This window comes from Eleutherodactylus coqui, chromosome 5 (genome assembly GCF_035609145.1).
Source record: "Eleutherodactylus coqui strain aEleCoq1 chromosome 5, aEleCoq1.hap1, whole genome shotgun sequence".
NCBI classification, from domain to species: domain Eukaryota; kingdom Metazoa; phylum Chordata; class Amphibia; order Anura; family Eleutherodactylidae; genus Eleutherodactylus; species Eleutherodactylus coqui.
The window spans coordinates 168097047-168118582 of record NC_089841.1 but is presented as its reverse complement, the minus strand read 5'-3'; positions in this window follow the sequence as shown (position 1 = coordinate 168118582).

Sequence of the window (21536 nt, the reverse complement as noted above, 5' to 3'; positions counted from 1 at the left end):
AGGAGATATGGGAGAGATAGATAGATAGATATTAGATAGATAGATATGAGATGGACAGATAGTTATGAGATAGCTAGATAGACAGTAAAGAGATAGATGAATAGATAGATAGATCAATAGATATACATTAGAGTGATAAATAGATGAATAGCTATGATATATATATATAGATAGATAGATGAAAAGACAAAAAGATATGAGTTAGGCAATAGAGACATAGATATTAGATAAATATGAGAAAGATAGATAGACAGTAGAGAGATAGATACACCAACAGATAATATATCTATTTGTCTATCTCTCAACTGTCTATGTATCCGTCAATCTCATATCTATCTATTGTTTATCTATCATCTATCTATCTAATATCTATCTATCTATCTATCGCATATCTATCTATCTATCTAATATCTATCTATCTATCGCATATCTATCTATCTCATATTTCTCTATATCTCTCTTCTATCTATCTATCTATCTATCTATCTATCTATCTATCTATCTATCTCATATCTATCTATCTATCTACCTATCTATCTATTGCATATCTATCTATCTCATATCTATCTATCTATCTATCTATCTATCTACTTTTCTCATATTTATCTATCTATCACATATCTATCTATCGCATATCTATCTATCTCATATTTCTCTATATCTCTCTCTCTATCTATCTATCTATCTATCTATCTATCTATCTATCTATCTCATATATTTCATATCTATCTATTTATCTATCTGTCTATCTATCTACTTTTCTCATATCTATCTATCTATCTATCTATCTATCTATCTATCTATCTATCTATCTATCTATCTATCTATCTATCGCATATCTATCTATCTCATATTTCTCTATATCTCTCTTCTATCTTTCTATCTATCTATCTCATTTATTTCATATCTATCTATTTATCTATCTATCTCATATATTTCATATCTATCTATCTATCTATCTATCTATCTATCTATCTATCTATCTATCTATCTATCTATCTATCTATCTATCTATCTATCTATCTATCCATCTATCTATCTATCTATCTATCTATCTGGTATCTATCTATCTATCTATCTATCTATCTCATATCTGTCTATCTCCTATCTATCTATCTATTGCATATCTCTATCTATCTATCTATCTATCTATCTATCTATCTATCTATCTATCTATCTATCTATCTATCTATCTCATATCTATCTATCTATCTATCTATCTATCTATCTATCTATCTATCTATTGCATATCTATCTCTATCTATCTATCTCATATCTCTCTATCTCTCTATCTATCTATCTATCTATCTATCTATCTATCTATCTATCTATCCATCTTCTATCTATCTATCTATCTATCTATCTATCTATCTATCTATCTATCTCCTATCTATCTATCTATTGCATATCTATCTATCTATCTATCTATCTATCTATCTATCTATCTATCTATCTATCTATCTATCTATCTATCTATCTATCTGTCCATCCGTTTAGTCATCCATGCAGAGTGTGTTGTAAACATAAACCTACATTCTCTGTCCACTAAGTGTTATTAGGCCCAGACCTAAATCTGTAATGGCTTAAATTCTGCTAGAATAAAATAATAAACCCTAATAAATAAATAAAGAATAATCGGAGTCTTGGCATGTGTAAATTAAAGGAGGAGGAAGCCAATTTGTATATTGCAGTAGATTTTAAAAGGATTTTTTTTCTGCAAGATCTGGATGCTGTGCTGTGATTAAATATTGATTTTATGTAATTAGTTTTCATGTGAACTATCCTCCTTGCTGATGGCTTAGAGATTTCACAAGTAGAAAAGAAATGGATTTGGACATGGAAATTATTACTTTGCAAAGTGACGGGGGAATGGGGACTTGTGATCTGTTTGCTTTGCACAGTTTATGGGATATACACACGCACACACACATATATATATATACACGTATGTGTGTGTATATGTATGTGTAGTGTATATATCTGTAGATAGATGGATATGCTTTGCACAGTTTATGGGATATATATCTGTACAAAGTATTTCTATATAAAATGGGATCATTATACAAGCTCTATTGTAATGCTATAAGTGACTGTAGATCATGGCAGTGGCAGCACAACGGCTTATTCTAGTGTATTGTTATTATAGAATCAATTGTACTTATTAATATACTAAGTGACAGGCATTTTAGGAAGGTTCCTGTGGAGGGGATAATATATAGGAGATGAAGATAAGTTGTTTGTTAGCCATTATAAGACATTTGAGAGTTGGCATCTTTATAACGTGTTTTTCTCTCACATAAAAAGACATCAGATCTAAGACTAATTATGAGTAGCCCAAGTCCAAAAGGCTTGTATCTCATTATATGTAACAATATTTTTTTTAGTTCAAAGTCAGTTCAAGAGGATTTCTTAAGACTGGTACAATGTGTAACTTAGCTAGTAGCAGGACATTCTTCTAAACAGCCACACTGCCCCCTAGTGTTTAGCTATGTCATTGGTCCCAGAATTAAAAGAAAACACCCAATTGATTTGTACTGTTCATTTTAGAGGAATTTTTCTTTGAATACCTCATTTTACCATCATAAAGTCATCTGCAGTGCTACATTCTAACAACTTCATCACATTTATAATGATTCTGCTTAGGAAGTTTGAATACTGCATGGTATGTACAGCAAAGATAATCTATTTTCTTCCAGAAGTACTGTAACACTCAGAAGATTCTCTAGGGAAACACAATCCTTATGAATATTCCAGCAGTGTTTAGACCTTGTGGCCTTCTAGCTAGGAATTACATTTACTATCACATCTAATAGCATTTCCATGGTAGTACATTCATTTGCATATTTGGAAAGAGGCCAGGCAGCAAACTTACTATATATATATATATATATATATATATATATATATATACACCAATGGGACCCGTATATGCCACTGATCAAGTGGTCACAAACGTACCCCACTATGCCAGACCAAAGAGTTGCATTTCATGTGAAATATAGATCAGATGTTATTGGAATGAAGCAGGCAAATAAGTTAAGAACTAATCAGTGGAGTGCACCATAAAGCAGGCATTTTTTTATTCATTCATTAACCCTTTGCAATCCACTGTCTGCCGTCTTCCTACATTCTGATTGAAGCTTGTACAGGTCCAATGTCAGAAGACGTCCAACAGGGTATTCTTACCGTCTATTGCCAGCCACTCTGCTGTTGGAGCCTCTCTGGCGCACACACACTGGCTTTAGCCAGCAGATGGCACCGTTGTATAACAGCAAACAGAAAAAGTCTTTCAGGAAACCCTGAATCCAAAATTGAATTGGAAAGGGTTAAGTAGCTGTATATATAAATGAGCTCGTATTACTTTGGTTAGGTAATTCTTTCCGTATGAAACTCCTGGCCTCCTTTTCCTCAGATGGTCACGTGATCTCAATTCTGACCATCTCAGATCTACTTGGGGGTTTATGATCTCTGATATTTGTCACATTCTCAGTTTGTGTAAAGGTATTGCATGAATCCTACCATAGAATCGACCTACGGGGGTAGACAGGCACTCCTCTCACAGTTACTGATCACAAAGCTCCTGTTACACAGTTATGTATTTTTTTCGTATTGTATCCATTTTCTTTAAAGTGGATTTGAATTTTTTTTACACTTTATAATCGCTTGATTACATTACTGATGTAATGCATTGTATTAAGCCTATAACATCAGTCTCATAGACTCTGTCAGAGGCAGGGACTAATAGACAGTTACATTTCAGACATGGAGGCCTTTTGTTAGGCTTAAGACTGCCATAGTAACCCATTTGTATCTTGCAATCAGACTGTAGGGTGCTGATGGGTGACAGAAAGAGCCTACTCCCCCTGTTACATGCTGAAGTTGTTTGTGGCGTGTAAGGGGTTAAACTACCAGTTTCTGAGGTTTCTCTGTTCTTGGCTGTTAGAGCAGGAGCCTGGCTGTCATTAGTCAGCTGAGCCAGTACCTTAAAAAGATGTATGTGCAGCTTTAAAGCCCTCTACTGACGTCAGTGAAAATTCTTATTGTAGTCTCTACGGGGTTACAACTTGTGTATTCCAAAAAAGATAGTTAAATGTCTTACTGAGATTTTTCTTGCCTTTTGAAATTGTACCACAGGCTCCCCGTGTTATAATTAAGAATACTGTAGTTTGAAGTGTGTAAGCATATTGTGGACCTGGGGCTGTTGCTTGGTTCAGTAAAGAATTTGAGATTTTATTTGGATCATGTTGGACTTTTTCTTTATGTTACATTTGCTCCTCAGTTGCTTTTTAGTAACAGAATGCTGAAAGTTTTTAGGTACCAGAAAAGGCTGCGGAAGTCGAATTTACCAAGACTGGCATTGGTCTTAATATGATTTCCCGTGATGCACGATGAGCCTAATACATGTGGAGGTGAACGGCTCTTCATAAATTGGGCACATCTTGTCTTCTTTGAGTGCCTGCACAGAAATCTATACCACGTCTGACCTGGCGCACATTTCTGGTATAATTTATGCCAGTTTCTAGTGCAAATTATGCATACATTTATCAGTCTGAGCAGCCACACCCCCTCCTGACAAGCCACACCCACTTTTCACAAACGTGGCAAGGGTGACGCCAAAAGCTAAAAAGTTGCAAATTTTTGCACCAATCCTCACGCAACAATTTGTTAGGTTTTTTTGTAGTAGAAACTAGCCTAAAATGCTATATGAATTTCTTCCATAGTGTGTAGTCTGTTGCTATGGGACGGTTGAGGAGTATTTGTTCAGTGCAATCTCTGCCCATAGTTATCGAAATGTAAAATTTGGAGAGCATCTGTCACGAGGCAAACCCTTAACCCTTTCCAATCCGGTTTCCCTGTCAGCTGCACACCCCCCCAGCTCTTATTTTTTTTTTCTAGGTGGAAAAACGCATTGCGTATTCCTTGGAATTACTCAACAGGAACACATAAAAATGAACTGCCATGATAATTTTCTTAGCAATTTTTTTGAAAATTAACACTTTCCAATCCAATGTCGGTCCTTGTCCGACATTAAGATTTCCTTCATAGCTCTGATGTTGGAGGCTGTTCTGCATATGTATATTACAGTATATAGGATAGTGCTCTATCAGCATACGTGTGCAGAATAGCCAACGACATCGGTGCGCTGTCCTGTAGAATGTTAGAAACATGTATCTGACCTCATCCGACATTGGGGCTATGCAGGGAAATCGTGTAGTAAGCCACTGATGATGTCACCAACACCAGGGACATGTGGTCACTGCAGCCAATCACCGGCTTACTTGGGGCATATTCATCATTGTTTTCCAAGTATGCTCGGAGTATGGAAAAATCTGGACTGTGGAGAGGTAGAATACAGAGAGCCAGGAATGGGAGGGATGAAGCTAACAGCAGTCGCTGCCCAGTACTACAGTCCTGCATTCTATGTTTTCCATGCTCAGAGCATGTTCAGAATGGGATGATCAATATGCCCCTAGTCTTGCGATTAGCGGCAGGGGTCACATGTTCCCCATCATGCTTGCATGTAAATGCACATCTCATGCGAACGCAATGCAATTTATTATTATTTTTTGAACCATCTCTTTTTATTCGATTGACAGCGAAGGTCAGATACAGTGTGCAGAGATTGTATGTACAGGAATACAAATCGAATCGACACCTGACAATGTCGAGCATCAACCTTCTGAACAATTGTTGTCCGCTGCTTAACATTATATTTATGAGATGAAATGAATATGAAAAAGAAGAAGAAAAAAAACATCCATAACTGGAGTGAAGTATGAGTACTATGCATTGGTGAGGCCTAGGGTATGAATACAGATAATTGGCTAGTGAACATATCAGACCACGCAGAGTCCTTCTGTAGTAGCCTCGTTAGCTAAGGTAACTGCCATCTCAGGAGTTTGAAACCAATAACCTTACATCCTGCAGTTTGGTTGCGGTTCTAGATCTGCAATTTTCTTTTTTTTACTATTGGAATAACATGTGATTTTCATGCACGTTTTACCACACATGTGAAATCACAAGTGCAGCGATGCCGTGTATCTTTCGCCCAAAATGCATCGGACCCGCATAAAAAATCGTAGGTTTACAAGTTCAAAATCGATATGAGTTTCTCCGGCTGCCATCGCACTTGTGTCAATACAACCTAATTCATACAAAGTACAGTTTTTCGACAAAAAAGGTGAATTGTTCTTGTCATTGTCTGAAATGTTGTGTTAAATGCTGTTATTGTCATATAGAAAGCAAGTGTTGTATCGCTTGTCAGAAATCTGCTACCCTGACCTGCATTTCTTTTGGAAGATGGAACCAGCATTTCAGTTTATTTGTACAGAACAATCTTCAACTCTTACTAGTGGAAGGAAATGCAAATCTGAAAGACAAAATAACAAGCATAAATATTTTCTAACCCTGTGGGATATATTAACGTTAGTCGTTTGTTTGTGAGATGACTTATATGGATTGTTTTTTTTTAATTATAAGAATATCAATGAAGACAGATAGATTGACAGACAGTAGAGATAGATATATATAGATAGTATAGATATGAGATAGATAGATAGATGATAGATAGATAATTATGAGATAGATAGAGATAAATGAGATAGATATGAGATAGACAGTAGAGACAGACGATCCATATAGATAGATAGATAGGAGAGATAGATGAGATAGATAGATAGATAGATAGATAGATAGATAGATGGGATAGATAGATTGATATGGGATAGATAGATATGGAGGGATATGAAATAGATAGATAGATAGATAGATAGATAGATAGATAGATATGTAGAGATAGATGAGATAGGATATAGATAGACGATAGATAAATATACATAGATAGGTAGATAGATAGTATAGATATGAGATAGATAGATAGATAGTAGAGATAGATGAGATAGATAGATATGAGATAGATAGATAGATAGATAGATAGATGATATAGATGGGATAGATAGATTGATATGGGATAGATAGATAGATATGGAGGGATATGAAATAGATAGATAGATATGAGATAGATAGATAGTACAGATAGATGATAGATAGATAGACGATAGATACATATAGATAGATAGTATAGATATGAGATAGATAGATAGATAGATATAGATAGATAGTAGAGATAGATGATAGATAGATAGATATAGATAGATAGATAGTAGAGATAGATGATAGATAGATAATTATGAGATAAATAGAGCTAGATGAGATAGATATGAGATAGATAGACAGTAGAGACAGACGATCGATATAGATAGATATGAGATAGACATAGACGATAGATAGATAGATGATATAGATGGGATAGATAGATTGATATCGGATAGATAGATATGAAATAGATAGATAGATAGATATAGATGAGATATGATATAGATAGATAAGAGATAGATAGATAGATAGATAGATAGTAGAGATAGACGATAGATAGATAGATAGATAGATAGATAGATAGATAGATAGATAGATAGATAGATAGATAGATATAGATAGATAGAGATGGATAGATAAATAAATAGATATGAGATAGATAGAAAGATAGATAGATATGAGATAGATAGATATGAGATAGATACGAGACAGACAGATAGATAGATAGATATGAGATAGATAGATAGATAAATAGATAGATATGAGAAACATAGACAGATAGATAGATAGATATGAGATAGATAAATAGTTTAATTGCCAAGCATTGATGGTAACAGTGTAAATGTATCCCAATTCACAATTAATTTAATAGATTTCCTCTTAATTGTAGACTGTTGTTTATCACTATTTTTAGCTATTAAGATTGCTGCATTCTTTGGATGGTGAACACTTTGACAGAAATACTAAAGATAGAAAATTAAATAGAAATCCCATCAATTGCACCTTTAATAAACTGCTTTCCTTTGATCCTACAGACATTTATAACTTTATTTTACTGCTCCAATATATGTATTATAGGAAAAAAAACGAAGCAATTTTGACAATAGTCTGTATTGAACATATCCTGCTGTTTTGTGTCCTCCGCTTTTATGCAAACCTGTGTGCCCCCATAGACACAGATTATAAAAAGACCATGCATAGTATGACTGTACAACCATTCTTTCCCCCACCTGTCCCCTGCTTGATAAGCTACTAAATGTAGTAAGCATTGATCGTTGATTCATAGATGCATTAGGGCACTAAATGGTTGTAGAAGTGTACATATTATGAATGAAAGAAGTGTATTGCAGTTTATTTGTAGAGCAACATGAATGATAATGTTGCTGTATTTGGTTATTCTGAAGCATAATGCTAGATGAAGTGACTAATAGGATGGCATAAGTGCTGCTCAAGTGCTTTTCACCTTTTCTGTTGACAGCACAGTGCCAATATAGTTTGGAGCAGTTACAGCTTTTTTATATGACATTGCCAGGCGTTGTGTGACTAGTCTGGTTTCAGATGTAGCCTGCGTACAACTCAAGGTCAAACTGTCATTCAGCTGAGGACAAAGAGGGGACAAGTAGGCCCAGCAGTACCCAAACTACGCTGTTTCTCTATCTGTACCATGTTAATTAGATATTTGTCAGAATAGTTGTATGCAGAGAACGTTAGCAGTCCTCTAATGTGACTGGATAGTAAGCAGCCTCAGATTTGCCTGCATGGACTGCATCATTGTGTTATACCCTCTTTCTTGACAATCGGAGAAGACTGGCTCAGAATGGGAAGTCATGGGCTATTGTTGTAGTCTATACAGGCCACTGTGAGGCCACCTGCTATACAGCATTAAAGCTGAATGATGAATCACAAGCGAAATTACATGTGCCGATTTCTGTAATGTTTCTCCCGTCTGATAGAATGCAGTATAGAACATCTTCACCTTTAGATGGGGTAGACTTGGTAAGCAATCCCATGAAAATCTGGGACATGTTTTATTTCAGTAACTGTGAAAGTTTGCGTGAAATGGGGTCTTGAGCCGTGTGGGCATGGTTTGGAATGGTATGTAATTAATTTATGGATGGAGGCGATTTCTGACTTCATTAAACGGCTTTCCAATCAAATAAAAAAGGCCAAGAATAGCGTAAAATAATAAAATTAGTCATACTTCCCTTCCTCCCCCTCCCTGCTACTCTCGCTCTGGAGCTTCCTGAATCCCTGCTGGTCTCTATCCCCTGGTCCCCAAATGATATGGACATGTGACTGCTACAGCGAGTGATTGGCTGCAGTGATCACATGTCCATATTGAGAGGTACCAGGGAGCAAAGACCGACAGGGGCCCACTAAGGTTCTAGGCTTCAGAAGGGGAGCGGTGGGGGATTGTAAAGTCAGTATGAATTATTTAATGCTATTCTGAGCCCAATTAAATAAATTTTAATTGGCTGAACATCCCCTTTAAGATTTGTGACAGGTGTTTTTAAAATTTTACCCAGTCCAATGATTGTGGAATTTGATGTTAAAGAGGTTGGGACAAAGCAGCTTTTTAAAGCCTGCTGCAAAAAGAAGCCATATTCACTGCACTTGAGTGGAGAGCAATGGGGGACCAGGCACCAGTGGAGCAGAGCAGCGAGGGAGGCGAGTAGGGCTTCTTTTATTATTATACTGCAGGCTGAGCAGCTTTGAAAAGATTTTTTGGCTTCCAGCTACCCACTTTAAATTGTGAAATTATACACCACCTTCGGCGTGTATACCTTTACTACCGTAGTTTTGTGTTTTAAAGATTTTTTTTATTTGTGTTTGGTAATTTGTGTCTATAAAATAGTTTTTCATGTGAGAACTCAGTGCTACTGCGAGGATGTATACATTTCCATATGACATTGATGGGATATTGCAGGCAATATACTTTCTGACTTGCTTGCATTATAGTGATGTGGACCTATGTCCATTATAGGCTTAAAATCTATATATGTGTCCCAGGGGATCAGCCATGTCTCCCTTTCCCCCTATTCACAAACCTGTACCTAGTTGTATGGTAACTGGTTGCAGAAGGGTCATCCTGCTCTGCTCTGTCTGCATTAGGAGACTTGCAGCAATAAGCCCCACCCATTGACTTGGCTCCACCTCTCAGCCATTTTCCAGACAGAAGCAAAAATGATCAGAAGGATGTCAGCTCTTCCCGTGCTTCCTTTATCAAAGATCGTTTCAGGAACATGCAGAAAATCCGTCAGACTGACAAATAGTTGGGGCAGGTTTTTTTCTCCTTTTTTTCCCCTTTAAACAGATATTTCTATATTATAGAAATGAATGATAAGTTATGGAATTTACTGTACTAGGGTGATACAATTTGTACCTTATACCTTTCAAAATACAACACACAAAGGACTTTATTCCTACAAACTAGTAGAGACAAAATGTGGAGCTGTTGCCCAGAGCAATCAGATTTCGGCTGATATTTTGTAGTGGCTATGGACTCGTCCTTCACCATTTGTTGGCATTAGTTTTCATACATGAGATTAAAATCAGCAATAGTCAGCTGCGTATTCATCAGGATTTGAGCAAGCCTAAGAAGATCTGTGTTTAGTTCTCCAAGATATTTGGAATAACCTCTCTGCTGAGTTCCTTCAAAAACGGTGTGCAAGTGTACCTAGAAAAATTGATGCTGTTTTGAAGGCAAAAGGTGGTCATACGAAATGTTGATTTGATTTAGATGACAAAAAATAATCCAGTAACACTTCCATTTTTGAAAATAATCATTTTTCCCACACCTGCCAAAACTTTTGTATATCATTAGGAAATAAAAAAATGAATTCCAGTTTTAATGGTAGAAAAAAAACAAATAACTCTATAGAAATAAACTTTTTAAAAATCACAGGAAATTTTGACAGACAACAATAAAAGCCATCTCACGTCTCATCTGTTGCGGTATATTGACTGAATATGACTTGAAGTGACACGCTACTACCTTGCATCAGTGAATGAAGCTGACATTTAACAAACAGCCTTCCTTAGAGGTGTTCTCTTCATAGACCAGATGATGGTATTTTTTTTTTAAAAAGGGCTATTATGTATACAAAATGCAGGAGACATTACAAAATGATGGCTTTCACATGGCAGCGTTTTAAAAGTGCAGCTTGCACAATAAAATTTAAAATAACTTGATCCTTAACCTGAAAAGTGAGCTGCAGAAGTTTCATTCTATAAACCCCAATGGTTAGGAATTCCTGTTTTGCTGGAATCCATGGTCTCGGATTAGTCATGCTTTCAAGGTTCCAATGAAATAATGGTTTAGAAAAACACAAAAAGGTCACGCTGTGACCCCTACTCTTAAAGGATATATTCTTAATTGTTACCAATAGGCTTAGATCTGTAGAACTGGGTGAATGGGGAATAATCTGCAGAATTTAACATTACCCTTGAAGCAAGATTCAAACCATCGCTGCAGCGTTACGTCATAGTGTCATGAAACGTGATATATTATTTAGACGTCTGGAGGCTTCTAAGCGTTTATACAGTGTCATGTGGGAATGCATGCTACACGTTTCTTATATTATTATGATTATTAGTAGTATTATTTGCAGCATTACACGGTCGGGTTATTAAATTTGGGGTGTTTTACAGGTTTATGGGTCATTAGAAGTTAATTAACCATTACATTTATTTGCTGTGAAGAGAATATAGCACTGTCCTCAGTGAACTTAGTAAGAGAAATTATAAACATTTATTAAAAGTAAACAAAAAAGGGATTTTATAGGATGTTGATACACATACATGTAAAAGGAAAACAAACATGAACTGTGTGAAAATACTACAACATTTATGTAGCATAGCAGAACCATAATTTATAGACCCAGCTTCATATAGACATCCAAAACTGGCCCATAAAACTCCACTGTTCCCACTTTTTTTTCATACTGGTATTTAGATTAAGAAATTATCATGAGATACAATTTTATTTTAAAGTGTGAGAAGACCAACCTTGGAAACAAACATATCACCAAGGCTGATGGCTTAATAAGAAGGACTACTGCTTGGAGTGCAGGAGGTTCCCGGGCCGAGTCCTCACAGGACCTCTTATTGTCTTCATAAGCCCAGAAGAGGGTATTCAAAGTTTAAAAGGTCTCTCTGACAAGATAGTTCATATCTACCAACTCCAAAATGTATGCAACAAAACAAATCTCTCCTCCTTTAAGCGCTGCTGAATATGTTGGCGCTACATAAATGAGGACTATTATTAGCAGATACACAAAAACTGTTTCCCAATGCGTTTCTATGAATAGATATGCATTGTTTTAGAGGAGTGATACACACTACTAATACAGCATCTGCATTAAAAATGGCTATTTTTTCAATAGAAGGAGCAGAGGGTTTGCATGTCAATACTGGGTTTTACTGAATATAATACCTCCCCCGATAATAAGCCCTACCCTGATTTTTTGGGGGGGGGAGTGGGCCTTGAAATATAAGCCCTCCTCCCAAATAAGCCCTAGCTACACTACATGAAAAAAAACCTCACCTCGCAGGTGCCGTCCCCGTCTCTCTCACTGCTCTCCAGATGCACCGGTATTCATCCTTGTCGTTCTCAGCAATGAAAGAACATTCTCTTCCTGGTAACGCGGGTGGAATACACCGCCTCCAGAAAGAAAATGCTGTGATTGGCTCAGGACGATAGCCTCTGCCAATCACAGCGGGCACTGGATGAGCCAATCACAGCCATTCAATGATGTCATTAACTGAATGGCTGTGATTGCCTGAGCCAATCACAGCATTCTCTTGCTGGAGGTGTGTGTGTGGGGGGGGGGGGGGGTATTCAACCCACGTTACCAGGAAGAGAATGCTCTTTCAGCGCTGAGAACGTCACAGAAGATTTCCGCAGCGCCTGCAGAGCAGCGAGAGGGAAGGGGATGCCGCCTTGAAAACAGGTTGAACAGGTTGAAAACATTGCATATCCTGAGAGGACTGTGAATCTCTTGAAAGGAAGAGATAGATAGATAGATAGATAGATAGATAGATAGATAGATAGATAGATAGATAGATAAGAGATAGAGAGATAGAGAGATAGATATGAGATCGATAAGAGATAGAGAGATAGATATGAGATAGATAGATAGATAAGAGATAGATAGATATGAGATAAATAGATAGATAGATAGATAGATAGATAAGAGATAGAGAGATAGATAGATATGGGATAGATAGATAGATAGATAAGAGATAGAGAGATAGATATGAGATAGATAGATAGATAAGAGATAGATAGATATGAGATAAATAGATAGATAGATAGATAGATAGATAGATAAGAGATAGCGAGATAGATAGATATGAGATAAATAGATAGATAAGAGATAGAGAGATAGATAGATAGATATGAGATAAATAGATAGATAAGAGATAGAGAGATAGATAGATAGATATGAGATAAATAGATAGATAGATAAGAGATAGAGAGATAGATATGGGATAGATAGATATAGGAGAGAGATAGATAGATAGATAAGAGATAGCGAGATAGAGAGATAGATAGATAGATAAGAGATAGATAGGTATGAGATAGATAGATGCACAATTATCTGATTATGTAATATGATGATGCTTGTGTGTTGTGAAGTAATATGCAGAGGGTTTTGTTTCGAACACTCTGTACTGTTGTCCTCCAGTCAGGATCACCCTCACAAGGATATAGTTTAGCAGCACTGAACGTGCTAACCTACATGGTGCTTATATCAAAGACATTGTAATGTATTGATTGGAGGGCATTCGATCAGCGGCCCCCTAGTTTATGCATTGGCTGGTGACAGTCTTTTCAGTAAGGCTGTTTAAAATGTTCAGAGGATCAATGATATGCAAATAATGTGACATAATCTCACCATGTTGTCCATACTTGACCTTCTCTGAATTATGAGTATATTAAAGCCTCTCCCCTCAAAGCGCACACAGATCCTGTATAACAATAGGCAATACTCTCGGGGGACTGTAGATCTCTACTCACTTTATTCTTATAGGAATCCTTCTAAAAGCTCATTGCCAACAAGGATTGACATTCTTTTCTGTATTTGCTCGTGTCTTAATCATAGGTGTTTTGATTGCAGATCAGATTTCTTCATAGTAAACGGCATTATTTATTTTAAAGCAACTCATTATTATTTCAGAATTGTCGGATCGTATTATTGTGGTGATTATCATTATTGGGTAAAATATAACATTACAATTAGCATTAAGTAAGAAATACATTGTTATGTTTAATAGTATTTAAGAAGTTACTGCACAGTATGTATCACTGATGTAGAAATCATGGAAACACCGCAATGAATACAAAGAATATTTGCCTTTTCCCCAAATTCCTTGTTTCTTGAAACCTTTACTGATCCTTATTCACTAATTACTGCTAAAACAGAATAAAAACCTTCATGTTTCCAGCATTGTAATTCTTTTCACTTTTAAATTGAAAGAATGAATTTCCTAAAACTTAGAAGTTGGGCTGATTTTTAAGGATATTTTATTGCCATCTTCTGGTTAAAAGTGGAAGTGCAGTTGTTTACCATTACAGTAACTTTTAGGGTACATAGTGTGTAGGAAAAAAATGTATACTACAATAATAGACAACTGTATACCTTTTTGATGATCCATCAAATAAAGTCATGCAGTAAATGTATAGTTCCCTTCTTTGAAAGTTACCTTTTAGAACAGAAATAAGTTTTTTTTAATCTATTTTGCTTCCTGTTGTCTGGAAAAACAGTATTGTAATGAAGCTGGAATCCTGGTAAGGACAAATGTATGTGTTCTTATATCCAAGTCAGATCATGCTCATATGTTGTGTATTCTGTCAAAATGCAGGTGCGGTTTTGGTGCCGAAATCCAAGCAGATTACGTAAGCATTGCTCTGGCAATGACATCACTCTTAAAGAGATAGAAGCACTTCTTCCTGTCTGCTAGATTGTACATCGGGCTGGTTCACATATTGTGTAAAAATGATACTATGAAATTGGCCCAAGAAACAGGAGATAAAAAAATCATAGGGAAATCTGCATTGAAATTCGAATATTTGACATGCAGATTTCACCGTTTGGTTTTGGGTTGAGCCATTGATTTCAATCATTGCATTTCAATTGAAGAAACTCATCGTTGGAATCTGCAGCAAATCGGGCATTGCTGCAGATTCGAAAATCCACAGTAGATGTTAAAACCCCATTCACTAACATGTTGCTGTACTGTATGGCAGAGTTTTGAGGCAGATTCCTCAAATGAAATAGTGCAACTAATATGTGATGTGTGAAAGCAGCCTTAGGGCTCAGTCACACGGGCGCATCGGCACCCGTACACCAGCGCCGATGCGCCCGTGTGACTGACAGTTAGAAGACGGCCGTACCTGAAGACAACCGTCTCTCTCCAGCGCTGATAAAAGAACACATGACCGGCAATGAAGCCGGTCACATGTTCTTCCTCCTGGCGCTGCAGAGAGACGTCCGTCTTCAGGTACGGCCGTCTGCTGGCTGCAGTAACACGGGCGCCAATGTGCATGTGTGACTGAGCCCTTAGACCACACTCATTAATGCTAGAGAGCAACAAGGAAGGTGATCTGTACTGAGCACTTCACTCGCTACCAAGGCAATGGGGTAAAATGGGAGAAGAAGGAGTGAGATAGAGAGTTATTGAGCACCTAAAGCCCAATGAATTTGTATCAGTTGTACCTTTCCTTATTAATTCTACAGTTTATAACTGTAACTTACATAACCCTTCTGTGAGAACATACTGTATCTCTGTAATACATAAAGGCCTGGAATCCACAGGATCCCACAACCAACAATAAGATTCTACATGACAGCATTCAGGGTGCAAAACAGAAATCCTTTATTTCTCCATCAAAACTGCAAAGTTTCAACCAAGTTGACCTTTGCTAGAGCAAGGCTTCTCAAACTTTTTTTTATTCAAGCCTTACCAGCTAATCCATAGTGATGACAGGGTCTTACCAGTTAACACATACTATTGGGAAGTACTCATATTACCCCCAGCATAGCCAACTAAATACTAGTGCAAAAATAAGTCCCCAGCAACACAAAATACCAGTGCGGTACCACGTACCTCCTCATCACTACCAAACACTAAAGTGCACACGAAATACCTACCCAGAAGTGCTAAAGAAATGTGATGGGTAAGATGTCATACAGGAGAAATTTGGGGTAAGTTGAGACATGAAAAATAATATGCTCTTCGAGTCTAGTGTCCCCGCTTCTACATCTCCAATCACTGCTTCTTATTAGCTCTGACACACTGAGGATCAGTGGGGGTGGATACCTTCACTCATCTCCCCTGCTCTGCCTGGGCGTCCCTGGAAGGGCATGCTGGGTGGATCTGTAGCAGTACTGTACGACTGGAGTTGTAGCATAGTGCAATGTGTGGTACCAGCGCTTCATCTGCTAATGAACTGGACTTAAAGGGGTTGTCCCGCGGCAGCAAGTGGGTCTATACACTTCTGTATGGCCATATTAATGCACTTTGTAATGTACATTGTGCATTAATTATGAGCCATACAGAAGTTATCAAAAGTTTTATACTTACCTGCTCCGTTGCTGGCGTCCTCGTCTCCATGGTGCCGACTAATTTTCGGCCTCCGATGGCCAAATTAGCCGCGCTTGCGCAGTCCGGGTCTTCTCCTGTCTTCAATGGGGCCGCTCGTGCAGAATGCCGGCTCCGTGTAGCTCCGCCCCGTCACGTGCCGATTCCAGCCAATCAGGAGGCTGGAATCGGCAATGGACCGCACAGAAGAGCTGCGGTCCACGGAGGAAGAGGATCCCGGCGGCCATCTTCACCGGTAAGTATAGAAGTCACCGGAGCGCGGGGATTAAGGTAAGCGCTGAGCGTTTTTTTTTTACGTCCCTGCATCGGGGTTGTCTCGCGCCGAACGGGGTGGGGGGGGGGGGGTTGAAAAAAAAAAAAAACGTTTCGGCGCGGGACAACCCCTTTAACAGGAAAGTATCTAGGGTAGTTGGCCAGTAAGGAGAATATTAAAAAAGTGCCAGTAACATCACATAATTCTCACAATGATAAGAATAATGATGCACAAATAAATGCTTCTTACTGGTAACTCCATTATGTTGATATTTAAGACATTAAAATTGGAACAAAGCTCACTTTTCTTGACTTCACTGCAACAGTGGCTACAGAATATCAGAAAACACTTCAGCTCCTTCAGAATTTTCATAATACACACATCGGAGGATACAGAGACTCATAATGCTCACCACATCTACTACATAACTTCTCAATATACGTCTCATACCGTGTTTCCCCCCAAATAAGACACTGTCTTATATTCATTTTTGCCCCAAAAGAGGCACAGTGTCCTATTTTTTTTTTTTTTGGGGGGGGGGGGGGGGGCGGGATCCGTGGAGTCCCAGTGCCTCGTACTGCTGGTCTCCGGTGGTGACACAGCCGTCTGCTGTGCCTTCCGCGCTGAGATATCTTCGTTCTGGTGACAGGGCTTTGAATACCCCACCTCCAGCAAAGCGTGCGCTGTGATTGGATTGAACGCCAGCTCAATGAGCCAATCACAGCCATTCAGTGATGTCATTCACTGAATGGCTATGAATAATCAAGCGCCGGCTTTGATTGGCTGGCACTCGATACAATCACAGCGCTCACTTTGCTGGAGGTGGGGTATTCAAAACCCAGTTACCAGAAAGAAGAGGATTTCTTAGCCCTCTACCCGGTCCTTGGCACTGGTCTTCATCATCTCTTCTGGCCGGGGATTGAAAAATCCCTGCCTCCTAGAAGCACTGCCTCTGATTGGCTGAGTGCTGTGACGCTTAGCCAATCAGAGCCAGCGCTTGATGAATCACTGAATGGCTGTGATTGGTTCATTGAGCACTGGCTCTGGTTGGCTAAGCATCACAGCACTCAGCCAATCAGAGGCAGCACTTCCAGGAGGTGGGGATTTTTTAATCCCCGGCCAGAAGAGATGAAGAACAGTGCCAGAGACCGGGAAGAAGATGCAGCGGAGCCGGACAGCGCTTCTAAGGTGATGTATTCTTTTTTTTTTCTCCTGCAGCTAGGGCTTAGTTTAGGGCTTTTACACATTTTTGTGCGATGCGATGCAACAGAAAGGAAGGCTCCATAGGGAAACATTGGCTACAAAAAAATTGCAAATCGCAGCTGTATGGAGCATGCCTCAAGTCTCGCAATGTTTGCAGGCTGCAAAACATCGCTCCTGTCGAAAGAACCCATAGGAAAGCATGGGCTTTACATACATACGATTTGTAGCTCTGTTGCACAGCAAGAAAATCGCATGGTAGTCTGGTGTTGACTGGCAGCCTTGTTCCTGCTCCAACAGACGTGAGCGAAGATAACATAGACCATAGCTGTTTAATCCCAAAATGTTGCTGTTAATAGTAACCGTGGCAACTAGGTGGATAGAGGAAGGGGTTGTCCTCACAGCTGAGTCTGTGAGTGCTGACCTCTCCCTTCGGCATATAGGATGGTGCAAGCAGACACCGAGGGGAAAAGGTGAGCAGTCACAGACTGCACTGCTGCCACCAGACCTGAGCTGCAGGCTGGGTCAATGGAATGCCTGTTGGGGTGGCTACATGCCCGGCAGGCCACATAGAATGAATTGGCAGGCCAGATTCAGCCTGTGGGCCTTGTGTTTGACATGTGTGCCCTAGTGGGACTAAATATGTATTGAAATATATGTTAATAAAGCTAATAAAAATATGTACACAGTAAAAAAAAACAATACAAAACTAATTTTCCATTAAAAGTAGTTTTACTTTGTAATAGTATTAGGAGTTAGATACATTTTTGAAGATTTACAGTTACATGAAGTACTAAAACAGGTTCAAGTACTGAAGAATTAAAGGAGCATTTCCATCTCAGCCAAAAATAGCTGCGGTGGGAATTCTGCTCTGTACAGGGTAGCCGGGAGGACGGAAACAGCCAACTTCTAAAGGAGGTATGGAAACAATGTAGCAAAGTCTGCTTGGCTGCTTATTTAATCCTGATCAACTCATATAGCAGGGCCCAAATGCTGCGAGTGTCACACATATATGACTTATGTAATATCGTACTTACGGCACACATGACCACTGCAGTTGATCACCTGCTGAACTGAGCTGGTGATCGGCTGCAGCAGTCTTATGTGCCTGGTGTCTGGGGCTGCAGCAGTCATACGTGCCCGATGTCCGTGGCTGCAGCACTCATGCGTGCCCGATGCCCGTGGCTGCAGCACTCATGCGTGCCCGGTGCCCGTGGCTGCAGCACTCATGCGTGCCCGATGCCCGTGGCTGGAGCAGGAAGTAAAAACTGTCAGGGAACCGATCAGCTTTAAACTTGTTTCTCCCCTGATAAGCACTGTAGAGGAGTATTCTCTATTTGACACTTTTAAGGTACATCAATAGTAAATGCCTGAAATGTTTTTTAATAGGTTTTGGATCCGTTCTGGGATTCAGGGAATTGGGGGTCCTCTCTTTGGCACTCCGGAAAAGAGATGAGGTGGCTGCACATGCATGCAGGTTTTTCCCATTGAAGTTTATTAAAGAGTTACAGAAACAAGTGAGTATTTTACAGCTCCCATATACTACAATGGAGAGCTCTCTGCCTCCCCGTCTCTCTGGAGTACTGAGCCTATGAGACATTTATGATATATCTTTTGAATATGCCATAAATATGCCAGAAGAGAATGGCCCCCCGACCTGATGCTCATGTGCTAGGCATATGTAGAAACAGTTTTGCCTAGATTGTTCCTATAAGTTGCATAAAGGGAACGTGTCACATTGAAAGTGCAGTGGGATCTGCAGCCAGCATGCTATAGAGCAGGAGTGCAGCAGATGGATGGATAGTTTGTGGGAAAACATTCAGTATAATTTGCAATTTAGTGTTCTACATCTCTGATCATTCTAGGATTAGGAGTCCAGCAGGTGGTCGTACTCAGGGATTGGCAGAAAGAAAGATGGTCAGTCATTGTGTAGGACCCCCTACGGGGCTTTCATGAAGGCCTTTAAAGAAATATGCTTTTATATTATATGTATATTATAAAACATTACAATTTAGAACATCACTAAAAGGTAAGAAAAAAACAAAAAGCCATAAAAAGATGTTCGCTGAAATGTGAGTTATTGGAACGGTCATCCCTAAAACTCCAATTACTGTCTATAAAAGAAATCAGAATATTAACCCCTTAAGGACGCAGCCTAGTTTGGTACTTTAAAGAGGTGGTGATTTTTTTTGTTCTCTTATTTATTTGCATTGCTGCATTTAAAGACCCAGAGCTTTCTCCATCGACAGAGCTGTGTAAAAGCTTGTTTATTGCATGATTAGCTGTTTTTGTTTTTATTGGTACCATTTTGGGGTACATAAGACTTTTTTGATCACTTTTATTGAGGTTTATAAGAGGTGAAATTAACAAAATAAGCATTTTGTCTACTTTTTTGTTTTTTAAATAATGTTTGCTGTGTGAGATAAAAGGGTTTTCGATTTTTTTTCATGGGGCGTTATAGATGAGGCAATACCAAACATATGGCTATTATTTTTTTGAATAAAAGTTGTTTTTTTAAATTATATTTTATAAGTTTTTATTTTACTTTTTTCACTTTATGTCCTTTTGGAGGACTTAAATCTGCAATCTTCTGATTGCTGAGTTAATACACTGCAGTACTTCTGTACTGCAGTGTATTATCGCTATTCATTTGCATCGAAAGCCACGGCAGAGCTGGAGACCACAATTAAGCTTCTGGTTGCATGGTGGTAACCCAAATGGCCCTTTGCTATTTCACAGCAGAGGAATGATGACATCACAGAGGGAGCACCCTCTCTCAGTAAACTTCATACATGCCACCAGCAACTTTGATAGCGGCATGAAAAGGGTAACTGGTGATGATCAGTGTTCTTGACGATCTCTGCTGTTGTAGTAGGATGCTAGCTGTCTGAGCCTGCACCACCAAGCAGCTGTAAATCTATGACATTCCACTGGAACCTCTTCCTTCCCGTGATGTTTATGTATATTGTGGGGCGGGAAGGGGGTTTAAGATAAAGTTATACATAGCTGTTCCCTTAACTTCCGTTCAGAGGCTATAGTACTGACATTATTAGATCAAACGTTTGTGATAGAACGTTCTTTAAACAAACAGATTGTAGCTGAGCATAGTGGGGGGGTGGTCTACATGTTCGAGTGCCCATGTGGCCTCCAGTATGTAAAACACACCCTATGAAAATGAAAAAACAGGATTCAAAAACATTTGTCTGGCAGTGTCTTTGCCCCTTTAAAAGCAATGTGCCAATGCTGTCCAAAAGGGTTACAATTTCAGACAGTCGCTTGTGTTAAAATAATCACAGAGGACCACCTCGATTCTTCAATTAATCAATGAGAAATATACTGGATGTATAAATTAAGAACTCTACATCCGTGAGGTCTGAATATGCCTTGGAGATTAATTTGGGGTTGTAGCATGAGGTCATCTGGTTGTCATCTCGGAATATTTCCCGGGCAGCTCCACTTTAATTCACTGAAGGAAGATCATTCCCAGGTAAAAGCATCTGCTACTAACAGGTTGTCCCGTGTAAAAGGGCCCTTACATCTACTCTATATAAAAGCAAAAAAAAATGAGTTTGGATCGATTCGTAGTATGTTAGTAGATTCA